The 13,360-nt window shown below is 44.2% G+C and overlaps 1 protein-coding gene across 3 annotated transcripts in view; it reads left to right on the top strand.

The window, feature by feature from the left end:
• FOXP1 (forkhead box P1) overlaps window positions 1-13,360 on the top strand; it is a 337,019-nt gene that overhangs the window by 96,982 nt on the left and 226,677 nt on the right. For 2 of the 3 annotated variants that reach the window (XM_042880831.1, XM_042880827.1), the window contains one exon: window positions 8,622-8,674. The exons of the other annotated variant lie outside the window; for it this stretch is intronic. The gene's annotated coding sequence lies outside the window, so the exon portion shown is untranslated. The remainder of the gene's footprint in view (window positions 1-8,621; window positions 8,675-13,360) is intronic. 3 annotated transcript variants of the gene reach the window in all.

Below are 13,360 nucleotides of genomic sequence, written 5' to 3'. Positions count from 1 at the left end.
ACTTGCAGCTTACGGGAGCTTTCTGTAGCTGAACCAGTGCTCCAGCCTCGTGTCTCACGGAGCTCAGTCCTGCCATCATCCCTCTGTGCTGCGCTGCCCTGGGGAGCCTTTCCCTCTTGCTCAGGGCCCTGCCTCTTTTCATGCTTATTTTTCAGCCCCGGTTCTTCAGTGACAGGGAAGCAGTGCCGTCACCGTGCCTGTAGTAGCTGGAAGCGGAGCTAAGTTTTCAAGGACAAATGTAGTAGAAGTAGCATGATCCAACAGGAGGTCCCCCAGCACACCGAGTGCAGCAGATCCCTTTCAACGCCAGCTGTTCTCACAGATATAGATTGCTGCAGTGAAATTTTCTTAATATAATTCAGGAAGCTCTAGAGAATTCTCCAAAACAACTGTGCCAACAAGGAAAATGTTGAATTTTTCATCAGCTGCCCAATGCTGAGAGTCAGTGGGCAATCCGTTCATTCATGACCAGATGTTCAGTGTAGTAGCGCTCGGCGGTTGCCGTGAACTCGTGGCCTGCTCGCCGCTCACAAGGACGTTGGCAGCAGCCTGGTGCTGGAGGATTGGGGCCAGCACGGGGTGGGCTGGAGACGCGGTGCCCACCGGTGCCTGGAGCAGGTAGGGCGATGGGAAGAGCTTCAGCATCGGCCATGGCAGGGGCAGGGCGAGGAGTTCTTCAGTTCTGTGTTGTAATGGTTTTTTTTTTTTTTTCCCCCCCTTTTTAATGACCAAATCATAGGGAGCCGCTTGGCGGCTTGCTTTGCCTGGCTGTGTGTGTGCTGGGGGTAAGGGCAGGGTGGAGGTGACTGCCCTGAATCCTGCTTGGAGCTGTGACGAGGTGCAGCCGTTGTCTCCCGTGTAGCATCATCCTTTTGCTCATGGTTTCTTTCATAAAGATGCATTTATGCCTTATGCCGTTTCAGCGTGTTGTGTTAGGCACTAGTATGCAGAAAAAAATAGTATTGAGTAGGAGTTCTGGAATAAACAGTGTGATTTTCTACTTTGAAAAGGATTCTTCCTTTAAATGATTAACTGTGTTTGATTCTGGGTATGCCAGCTGGCTGGGAGAGGGAAGGCAGGGTTTGATAATGTTTAGTTTTTCTTAGATGTTACAAGAATCTTAATTCCTTCCTACATTGTATTTCAAAATAATGTAACGATTGATTTCAAAGTGGAATTGTCGATGAAACCACTATTATCTTACGCTGTCATAATAGCCGTACTTTCTCAGTTTTCTTTTATGAGCAAGGGGAAAAATCCCTTTCTGCAAGCACGGTAGTTCAGGCTTTTAACTTTCAGGCATGCTCTTGAGGAGGAAAAATCTCTCCTACAGATATCTCTGACAGTGATGGTGGTTCTGACACCGCGTGCAGCTTCGCCCAGTGGCCGTGCAGGGCTGAGATGCCACCACCCGCCTGTTCTGCTCCTGGTGCTGGTTCCCTTGCGCTGTGCAGCCGCTGCTGAGAGGGAAGGCAGCCCTGCACCGCTCCAGTGACAGCCACTGGCAGCAGCGCGACAGCGGCCCGACTGCGATCTTCGTTAGAGCTTGGCCCTCCCAGTGACTGTGTTTGCTTTGGCACAGCTTTCTGGCTCTAATTTGTGAAGTTGCAGCGAAACCCTCCCTTTGCATTTCCTGCCTGGGGAGAATAACCTCGTTGCATATTGTGTTCAGCCCTGGAAGTTCACCTTTTCTGTGCTTGTGAAGTTGAGCTTGACCTGTCTTCTTAAAGGGCCGGGGAAAGCTTTGAAGCAGGCCTCAGTGCTTGTCTGTTTAGGAACAGCAACGACAGAATGCCCTAAAGAATAAGCTGGAGGATTAAAAGGGGGGTAAACAGAAGTTCATTTCTTTCTCCCTCTCTCTCCCTGTTTTTTTTTGTTTTTTTTTTTTTTTTAAAGGAAGGATGGCAGCATAATAGTCTTGTTTCCATTGATGATAACTTGCTGATAGAAAAATGAGAACAAGTTTACAGTAGCTTTGACATTAGTTACCTTTATTCAGCATGCTCCAGCTGCATTGAGCCCTCAGGAAGCCTTCACCATGCACACAGTTTGTTCTTGGGTGTGAAAGCAAACAGTATTTGAGTTGGCAGTAACTTCCCTTTTAGAGAAGTTTGCTGCCTCGGCAAGAAACCGCAGCGTGAGCTTTCTGCTGTTGAATGTTTCCACTGGCAGGATGGCCTTTTTCCACATTTCCTTGGTTTAAGGAAACAGATTTTGAACTTTTTTTTTAAGACAAAATGCCAACATTTAACAGCTGGAGTTAGCATATAATTTATGGGTTTTGCTTTATGCTCTTTCGGATGTATAAAAGTTAAAAATCTGCAATTATTCTGAAGTTACGCGGGCTGTTGCAAAGGGGTGATTAAAAAGTGGGACCTCTGTTATGAGGATTTTGAGAAAGTCGGTGTTATCTAAACAGCTATTCTTAATTGCTCTTTCCTTAATGACTTTTAATTGTTATAATTTACTGATGTTATTTCACCTACCGTATAGGGGATGTTTAAGGAAGCGCTTTGTTTCTCCCCTCTGATTAACAAGGAGGAGTCGGTGCAGTCAGAGCAATTATTCTCACATGCAGACTTGTTGGTGCTTTCCTGCACAAGTCCCCCCATGTGGCAGCTCCTGTTGGGGTGTCTTTGTGGGGAGAGCAGCGTGAGGGTCCTCGCCAGCAGGAGGGGCTCCGAAATCTGGCACAAAAGACATCCAGATGCTGGCCGGGCCCACGTTCACCTCTCTTTGCTCCCTTCGGGGATGGCCTCTTTTCTTCTTAGCTGACATCCTGCATGTGCTGTTGGAACTTTAAAATGCATCTTACTGGCTGCAAATTTCAGATCCCAGCCTCGGCAGCTAGAATTAGAAACAGATCAGATGCAGGAAATTAATGCAGTCAGCCAATAAATTATGGAGCAACAGTCACCATAAGTACTGTGGTGTTTTTGTTCCGTCAGTCGAGGGATACTGGTTTTGTTTTGCTAAACATCACCCAGCTAACATCTGTATAAACACCAAGAACACATCACAGGTCTTTAGCAAGCAAGTCATTGCTGAGGAGGCTGCAATGGAGTTGTCTCCTTGCTTTCACAAGCTAGGAAAGTGGGGAGGGCAAAAGAAAAGGGGCAGGAGAAAGTAAATACATTATCCACAATGCTGTTCGCATTAGAATCACTTAATTTGTATTTTAGATTTAGGAGCAAAAATATGTTGTAACGCCGAGCAGCAGTGTGTGAGAAATGTATATTTTTTATTTTCGGAGACAGTCGCCGTTTGTCATTTTTATCTGTGCGACTTGTAGACTTGATTGGATTTATTATGTATGCTGCATGTTTATGGCATTTTTATTGTATGCTGTTAATTTGTTGTAACTGCTGCCACTTTCTTGCCAAGGACCCCTTGAAAGCAAGTATGTGTCAACAGTTACCTTCCAGTTTAATGAACGTGATGCCGCTTCCCTCAGTTTGGTAAAGGCTGTGGTTGTGCCCTTCTCACTGTGAGCTTTTTAACTCTGCTGTAGCTGAAGAAAGTTGATGTGACTCAGGCGTAGTCCTGCAGCAGATGTGTTTGAAGTTAAAGCTCTGTCTTTAATTATGTTTTAAACAAAGCAACTCCAGCCTACAGATATGGTCAGTATAGTTTATGGGAAGGAGAGAAAAAGGAAAAAATCTCATGCATGTTTTAAGTAAGCAAGTCAATCACCTTGTAAGATAAAATATAAAATGACTTTTAAAAATGATGCTAATGGTAAAAAACTAGATTGCATCTTTTTGTGTTTTCGAAAACCAGAAATGCTGATAAATTATCTGAACAGGATTAGAAAGCAGTTAATGGTAATAAAGCTGATCATGTTTTTATGATGAGGATTAACCGAGATGAGGGTTTCATTTTCTGCAAAAGATACAAGAGCAGAAATAATCCCAAAGGAAAAATCATGTGCTGTAAATACGTATTTATGGCACAACTGGAGGTAGAACTAAAAATAATAGATTAAAGGTGCCTTGTGGTAAACTGAAGGGATATTCTATTTTTATTCTGTTTAATTTATTTGTCTTTGTTGCTTACTGGCGATGCGTGGTCTGTGAGGTCAGATATATGATAAACTTCCTCAATAACGAGGCAGAAACGTTCTCTAGAGGATAAGCAAGAGCTCTTTGAATGGGATCAGCTCCTTCGTGGTGATCAGGGCAGCGTGCTCATCCAGCTTACAACACAAGGCGATGTGTGTTGGGTGCTCTGGGTGAGACACAGCTCCCCTGTCCCCAGCGCTGTGCCTGCTGTTGGGCTGTCATTAGGTGGGCTTCCTGTGGAGGATGGCTGGATTTTAGGGCTCACAGATGGCAGCACGCAGCCTTCATGAGCTCAGGCAGGGTTTCCTTTAACCGCAGTGTCCTGCAAGTGTCCTGCAAGAGCCCTGCACTGAAATTCTCCCTGGGAAAGGTGGGTAGGTTTTGCTGTTGATGAAACTTGTCTGATCCCCTCTTAGTATTTCATATCCAAAGATGGAATTGTTCTGCACTATCATACGAGGCGAACTGACATTTGGTTCGACTCATTGCATCTGTGCTATGAGCTGAGTTTCATCAGCTGTCCACATGTTTTGCCTTGGAATTATTGTGTTCACCTCCTGTCCCACCTTGCCCATCACTGTGTGCGCATTTCATACTGCAGTGGTTGTCTGTGTGCTGAGAAATTGCACCTGCTTTCTCCAGCACCACAGCACTACCAGCAGAGGTACCTGCTTTGTATCCTGTTTTTGGTGTTAAGAGCTGATATAACGCTGTGATGCAGATTCAGAAAGTGGGAAAACCCCTCATTGAGTGGTTTTGATATGCATTAAAAAATTGCACATTGCTAATATGTGTATTTGCTTATGTGCACTTGTACATGCATGCACACGTGCTTTCTGCCTTCCTTTCACGAGGTTTTTGTATGAAGGGCAGCATCTTCTCTATGACAAAGTGCAAAACAGTGGCCTGAAAATGTTCTTCCTTGATTTTCCACCTGCCTACTATAGCAGTCCTTGTAATTCTGATAGTGACAGGCGCTCTTCTTGGTCACTTTTTATTAAAAGACGTATTCTTGAGGTACAGAGGTTCTTTGTGTGCTCTAATGAAGCTGTATGCACATAGGAACACAGTACATTGACGGAAGTGATAGCAGAGTAGCCTGTGTGAAGGTGGGATGTTCACAGTGGGATGAGAGATCTGAATCCATGCTCAACTGTAGAATGCCAGGCTGCAGTATCTCTCCCTGCTTGATCTGTACGAGAGGGTTAGTCACGGTAGAAAAAGTACTTGTTCAGTTCTGTGGGAGCTTAAACTATGTTTTAGGTGTAGGTGGCTTTGTACGTACATGGCTTCTTCCATGTTTAATTCCATTGGCAGAATGCAACCTTTCACTCAGCACAGACACCAAGTTTAGTGGGTCCCAGTCCAAGAGCCCATCAGGTGAAGGGAGCTGAAGTGTTGCCTTGCATTTGGAGGGCTGGTGAGCAAGTCTGTGTGGTTCAAGATGGCTTTTTGCCCTCGGGTTCATCCTGTGAATCCTTGAAGGGGTGCGTGAAGCTGTTGCAGAGCTCCACGTGGGTGCCTCAGCAGCTCTCTGGGGGCTGGTGGCCTGCTGCCTGTTCTGCTCCTGTTGATCTGGAGAAGTTGGTGGTGGGCTCCTGGCCGCACCAGGGCTGTCCTCTGCCTCGTGCCATCTGCTGCCCAGCCAGACCAGAGCAAGGACAGGTAAAAGGGGAAAAGAGGTCTGATGTAAAGCATGCAACTAACAAACATTGTTTGTTTTGTGCTTCCCCACCCTCGTGTTTAATTGTATAAATTAAATGTCGCGTCAGTCTGCCTGAGGTGTTGGCATCCCATTCAGATTTCAATTACTGCCATTAAAGTGTATTTACGCAGTGCATGAATATAGGGAGAACGTATTTATGGCAATCTTTTATTGCTAGTTACGTCCTAGAAAAATAACACTGAAGTGCTGAATCGCTAAGTTTAAGCAAGTTTTGAGCTCCAGCTAAATTTCTCTCCTCAGCCAGCACAAGTCCTGGGCAGAACGAGACAGCAGTGAATTGTATGGCTGCTCAGCTGAGGTCTGTGCAGCTCTGTGGCAGTAACCATATATTGTTCCTGGAACCACCTAAATAATTAATTGTATGAAAACAGCATAGTTAAAGCTCAGGAGGGGAGCAGTGAGAGAGGTGCAATGCTGAATTTTCTCATTGCTTGAAAATACATTTTGCTGTGATTTAGCAAAACTCTCTTTAGCTACTGCCAAGAAGAATATGCTTGAACTGAGGTTGAAATTATGCTTCTAGAAGAATAGGCTTTTTTGTGCATCAGACATTTCATACAGTAAAATAATGCCATACCCAATGAATAATTAAAACGTTAAAAAGAAAAAGGAAAATCCCAACGTATAACTTAGGTTTTTGAAGCATTTTTGTACCCTTTTGAAAAAATGTAAGGAATTATTTTTGTTTTCAGTTCCATTCATTATAAGAGAGACTCCTGTGGTAAAATACGAAGTGTTGTGGAGCTCCCTGAACTCCTCGGTCACTTTCCAGGATTGTGCTACGTGACCCTTAAAGTGTTGCTGATAGATTCAAGCGTGGGGTTTCTCTTTTGTCTTTTTTTTTTTTTTAACAGTGAGTGAAAATATTTAGGAAGGAGAGAGTGCAGACTGCTTCCCTGTGTGTACAAGATGGGGTTTGTGAAAGGGAGGTCTCAGTATTTAATGAGAAAGCAGTACTCGTTTTTTAGATTTGTGTAGGTACTCTTTTTTTCCTTGCCCTCACACCTGAATGCATTTCACTTAATTTTTTTTTGTTTTTTTTTAAGTCTTGCAAAGCCAAAAGTTTTTCCAAGCTACTCTTAAGGCTGTGTGGGACCCATAGGTCAGCCAGCTCCTGACAGCCGTGGGGTGCTTGCCCAGCAGGGCTGGGTCAGCTGCACCAGCCATTGGCAGCGATGTGCAGCAGGTTCAACACGTGATAGATGCAGGACCAGTACTTCTGTGTTGGGAAGCTTAAGTTCCGCAGTGTGGTTGTTCTGGGTGTCCTGCTGGTACCAGGCGGTTCTTCCTCCTGCAGTGGGGAGATGGGCTGCCATCTGGCTCATGTCATTCTGGCCCCTCCTTCCTGCATCCAGTGCTGCAGAGCTGGAGAACTTGCCCTGGCCAAGCACGAGGCTGGCAGCTGCTCTGCTCAACCAAGAACCAAAGCTTTGCAGCCTGTTGAATCATTCAGAGGAACATACCTCACAGAAAGCACTCTTTTCTTTAACTTTTTCCTTTTTTTCCAGTTCAGTCAAATGCTGGGTTTTGTTTCTCACCTCTGTGTAATAAAATCAAGACTATTAGTAACAGAAGAACTTGTGGAAAGGAGAGGTTTTCCTCCTGTCTGCCACTTCATGCTTGGGTGTGAAAAGAGCTGGGCTCACGTTGCTCCTGGCAGGCACCTCGCTTGGGTCCAGGAGCCAGGCAGGGGAGGGAGAGCGGGCAAGGAGGGGCCCTGGGTGCAGTGGGCTGTACTGGTGGAGCTGTGCTTCTGCTTGTGGTGTGTGCTGTGCCCAGGAGCCAGACAGCGAGCCCGTGGTGCCCTGCTGTGTCCAGGGATGGAGTGAGCGGTTTCGGTACTGCCAGCCACACATCAGTCTTTCATACTGACTTGGTAGATTTAAGTTTTTCTGGTGTCTGGCGCTTACTGTGGAGACAGTGCCTCCAGTGCAGAGACAGAACTGCTAAAAATGCCTCCAGCCAGGGGGTCTTTGCTGTGTTTCCAAGGGCTGCTTTGGCAATAAGGATTTCAGACTAGATTCTGGGTTTTCTTGTTAAAAGGTAACGGAGGATGTTGTCCCAAAGAAGAATAATGAATTTATAATAATATGGCAGTGCAGATCGGATGCCTTTGCTTCTGAATCACTTGGGTTTGGTATCTGGAAGTTTGCGTTGTTTTCTTATTTGCTGGTCTCTGTGCAAAGAGATTTACATCGTGTTCAAGATTATTTCAAGCCATAAACTGCTCAGGACATTTCAGCAGATAAACAGCAGAAGTGGAAATCAGATCTGGAAGTAGGCATTAATCTTGCTGGCTGAAGCTCAGGGAAGATTCTCTGTATGCAGCTGAAGGATTTTGATTTTATTTTGGGTGCTTCAGTCAAGGAGGTGTTTCTGTTTTCCATAGGTCCACGCACATTGATTGTAGGCTGTACTTAGGAATATTTAACTTGTTCATACTAGCATCATTTACAGTATTTCCTTTGTTTCTGTTACTTTATAGTTAGCTCAGCACATCTCTTTTGACTTCTCCTTCATGTCATTGCAAGCTTGGATGGCTTGGATGGAGACAAAGTCGTTAGAGCATTTAATGTGATTGATTGGAGATTTCTGTGCACTTTTTCAGCAATATGCTGATTTTCATTTCCCTTCATTCTGAGTTGATACCTGATAATTGGAGGGGAATTTCTGAGAAGAGAACTGTTTTTGAGGATATAGTATTCTTGAGCTGTGAAGAAACCATTGGCATTCAAGTCTCAGGCATTTCTATCTGAGATGCTAAAGATCTCAGTGAAATTCTGTACTGCTCCTGGAGGGTGTTGCTAACTTTTTTTTTTTCCACTTGTTTTTAGAGTTCTCTGTCCAGAGAATGCCTGTTTGGTCCAGAACATATTTGAAGCTGAAGGTCAGTCTTTACGTTTTCTAGATGAGAGAATATGCATAATTGGGAGTTTTCCATCTTTTCTTTTTTTTTTCTCCAGACAGAACAGTTTCCTAAGCAGACGTGTTTTGATGATAGCAAACTAAGTTTACACATTGTACAGTGGTATTTTGCCACATTAATTACCTTGTCAAATGTAATAGGTAATTACCACATCAAATCACGTTACATGGAAGCATAACTTCCTAAAATACTTAAAAACAAACAAACAGAATCCCAGAAGACTGAGGGCAGCATCTCACACACACACACACACACACACACACCCATCTTGTATTTTAGAAGAGAAAGAGACAGGTTTGTGGCAAAGACAGAAGCCAGCCTGTATTCTGTGCTGCTTCTCCTGGGCTGGTGACCAGGTGCCTCTGGATTCAGCACATCACAGGACTGCAGCCTGCCCATGGTGAAACAGAGCGCAGAGGATTTGGGTCAGGCAAGAAAGACCTTTCTGTGTAATTCTGGATCCTCTTGAACGTGAAGGAATCAATACCTTTAGTCCAAGTTTTAAGTGTATTTTGTGTCTTTTGTCTCACGCTGCCAGAAGGATGAGAAAAGGTGGCAAATGGAGATTTAGAAGGTTTTGTTTGTGTTTTCTGGTATGCTGGAGTCCCCTGAAGCACAGCAGAGGGCTATGGTGATTACTGACTGTGTGGATCAACGCAGTGGAATCATCTCTTATTTTAGTTTATGTAGTGATTTATGCTTAGCCTGAAGCCAGTCTTCTGAGTAATTTCCTACATAGATTTTTGTCCGGTCTGGGCCACATCAGAAGGAGCACTTCTTTGTGACCAGCAAAGGAAGAAAATAGCAAGTTTTACTTATTCTTGAATAACTAAATTCATATTCTATCTATGAATTAGCTAAATGGCATTTGTGATCAAACTGCTGTAGATTCCTAAGGGATGAGCTCAGAACAGGTTTACATTTTGAATGTTTAAGAGTCCCGGTGGAACGTTGTTCTCCCTATTCTTACTCCCTAGGAACAGCATCCTTTGTGCTTCACGTTTCTGTGAGGCAGCCTGGAAGGCAGAGGAATGGGGGAGAGGATGGGATGCCTTCACTGGTGCTTCTGGCTGCCCAGATGGGTTTCCCATCACTCCAGCTTCTTTCCAGCAGCAGGATCCCCCGCTTTCAGCAGTGGGACTGTGATGCAGCTGTCTTCCAACTGCACACCCTGGGGGTGGCAGGAGAGCTCCTGCCTCCTCTTCTGAAGCTGGCAGAGGGATTACTTATTTTTTTTCCCCTTTTTTAATGTTATTTGGTGGTTGCTGCTTCCTCTTGCCCAACATTTCTTAGTCAGCCCTTGGGGAGAGCCTGCCCCAAATGGGAAGTGCAACCGAATCCATTGCAAGCTAACAGTTAAACTGACAGAAGGACAGTTGAGTTTTTAGTTGTCGCTGCTATGGCTGGCCCAGTCAGGCTAGATACAGAAGGGTCCTTCTTCACTCTCTGGCTGGGCGACGAGGCTGCTGCAGCACGGCCACATGACGTGGCCAAGCGTGGCGAAACCTGCTTTGAAATAAACTCGGTGCCTCTCTCCCCTTCGTCTGTCTGAATTAATACCTTTGGTTTATGAGAACAGAGTGCAAAATGCATCGTGTCTTCATTTTTCCAACAGCTGGCACGTATAGATGATGTTGTTTAGGAGAAGGCCACTCACCAATCCATCCCCAGCCATGTGGAAAATGTTAGCGGTGCCGTATCTTGGATACAGCGCCTCTATTTTCCAAAGAGATGAATGCTGCTAAGCGTATCTTTCTGCGGGAGCTGAGCCTCTGTTTATGATTCTGGGATCTCTTTTTGATCTCTTCTTTCCTGCTCAGTGCTGATGGAGGTATTTCTGGGGTAGGTGCCAGAGTTGTTCTCTCGTTAATGATTCATGTGCCCTTCGCATGTTGCACTGCAAAGTGGCATGTAACAGCGTGTACCCAGTATTTACGTTGTATTGCTTTGGCTCACAAAACATGTGCTTTCACTTTCATCTCGGAAGTTGCGCCATGTGGTAACAGATTTGTGGCACTACGCTTGGAAATGGGTATTTGGGATATCTGGGGCTGCAAAAGGTGCCTGGTGCTATGCAGCCCACTGGATTTGGGGAAGGAGCAGGCCTGTTCTCACTGGGGTCCCTGCTTCAGGGCCTAGCAGTTCCAACCTGCTCCAGATGCCGCAGGTTGCTGACAAAGGGCAGCCAACCAGCACAAGAACTGAGGGCTGTGTAAATCCAGCCACTCTTAACACAGGTCTTTGTGTGCAAGTGAGCTCTGCGGTGAGCTGCTAGCAGGAGCGCAGCAGCCAGAGCAGCTGGGTCAGGGCTGCGGTGCGGCGCCCACCGGCCTTCACCCATTTCCAGCACTTGGACTGCAGCGCACGAGCTGTGATCGCCGGCTGAATTCCTGCAGAGCTCGCGTGAGCTGTTAGCCAGGAAAGGTGGAAGCTGTCCTGGGGTGGTACTGCAGCACGTGTCTCCTTCACCTTTGTGTGTAACACTTTCGAGTTTATTACGTTTTTCTAAATGACTCAGTAGCGTGTGTGAGACTTTGGGTGGCCTACTTGAAACGCTCTTAGAAGGGCTTGCTTTTCAGAAAGAGCTGAGTGTTACCCTTAGAAATATGGGCTCCTTTACAGGGTGCTAACGTATCTTCAGCCTGTATATGTAGCTTATGTAACCCTGTTGGTTCCGTTGCTCTCTTTTTGCTTTGCGGTATGGCAAATTGCAAATTACAGATTTGTAAGGCTAACACAGGTACAAAGCTGTGGTACACCTTGTTGTCTGTGCTGGATTAGAACCCACAGTGAAGAATAAATGTAGAATTTAGGAAACATCATTCAACTTTTCTTACTCTTTTTTTTTCTTGCTTCTATTTCTCCGTCCAAACCACTCTGTGATGTGTAAAGCCCATACATCCTTTCAGAGCTCATGCTGAGGAATCAGTTGGCCTAACAATACCATTTAGAAAGAATGACAGGCACTTTTTTCAACCTATGATTTGTCTGGTTCGAATTTCTGTTCTAGCAAATGTCATTTTTCCTAAAAGAAGGAAAATAAAACACCTTCTGAGCCACTCTTTGTCTGCAGGATTTATGTCCTGACAGATTCCAACAGTACAACTCAATGAAGATGTATATGTTAAGAAGTACTATTAAAAATTAATCCAATTTTCTGTTCTTGTGGTGTAAATAAATGACAAAAAAAAAAAAAAAGCTTGAAACCAAAATGGCCACTTTTGGAGTTTTATGCAGAATAAAAGGCTGTTTATCCTTTCTGCTATATTTTAAGCTGTGGTTTTACTATTCAAGAAACAAATTCTAATCAGGCACCGTATCAGACAAATGGGGCCTTAGCGAGCGGTTGGTGCGCTGGGAAGGAGCACTCAGATTCTCATTACAGTGCATGTCTGAATAATTAGTCTGACCACTCTGCACTTTTTTGGCAGTAAGAAGAAAGTTGCTTTTCACTGCCACGACAGGATGACAGGAGCATCTAGCGGCGCGGTCATTAGTGTGTGCCTGCCATCAATGTCATGTTTCGGTGTCAGATTAGTTAGTGCCCCCTCAGGAGCCACGCCGGACCTGCAAATTATCCTCCTATGTCCCAGGAAACCGTGTTTGCTAAACCTCAGATCAAATGTGAACAAATGATTAACATGGCTCATAAATTAACTAGTTTACAGGCTTATAACTTTTTACAAGTAGATAATAAAGACAGAAGTTTTAGTACTGTGTTATGCTTAGTTCAAAGCAGCGACGGTTTGGGTTTTCCTCTTCCCTTCTTTGCTGCAGATACGTTTGCTTTCCTCTTATAGGCGAAAAGAAAATGGTATACAGCCAAGGAAATACTGTTTGGAAAATCTAGTGTCCTAAGGAAGCAAATGTAAATCCACTAAAAACAATATAATTAAGTTTGTTATCTCATTGCCCGATAAGTCGCTGACAATAGTCTTTCTTCTTGTAGTGGCAGTTGTTCGTTAATGAGTTCACCAATTAAGTTTGAAAGATTACAGCCTTTGCCAAGAGGATTTATCTGTTAAAAGCATTATATTTTTTGTGATACATTCTTACCATATTGTAAGCCTCTTTGTTAAAGAGGTATAAGACTACCTCTTAAACGCATTAAATCCTATTATAGGCCCCCAAATAATTTTACAATCTGTTTACACATTAGCATCTACAAAACTGTAACAAATCTGCCCGGAGATGTCTGTTTTGAAAATAGGATGCTAACAGATAGTGCAGTCTCTTGAAGCTGGACTGCCCTTGTGAAATGAGTGGTCTTTTTTGCTGAAGAATAATTTTAGCATGATTTGTGACTATGCAAATAATATTCTTTTTATATCTCCCTTTAAAAAAATCTCAGCAGGACTTTTCTTAATTATTTTTAACCAGCGCAGAAATAGTGCAGAATTTTCAGTGTTCTTTTGCTGCTTTTGAATTTGAAATGATCTGAAAAGAGTCAGTTTTATGCTTTCTATACATTACAGTGTCATTCACCCACATGCGAGCTACTGCTGCCTTTCTTCTGTACCTTCAAGGAGGTGAGTAAGCCCTTATATCAGAGATCAAATCAGCATTTCGGAAAGGGCCTAGCATGCAAAAACATGCAAAATATATCTATTCATAAGAAAACGTCTGAAAATGCCAGAGGTTATGCTC

This window comes from Lagopus leucura, unplaced genomic scaffold (assembly GCF_019238085.1).
Source record: "Lagopus leucura isolate 7727_CA_CO unplaced genomic scaffold, USGS_WTPT01 Super-Scaffold_100028, whole genome shotgun sequence".
In the NCBI taxonomy this organism is placed as follows: domain Eukaryota; kingdom Metazoa; phylum Chordata; class Aves; order Galliformes; family Phasianidae; genus Lagopus; species Lagopus leucura.
This window is presented reverse-complemented; position numbering and strand designations above follow the sequence as displayed.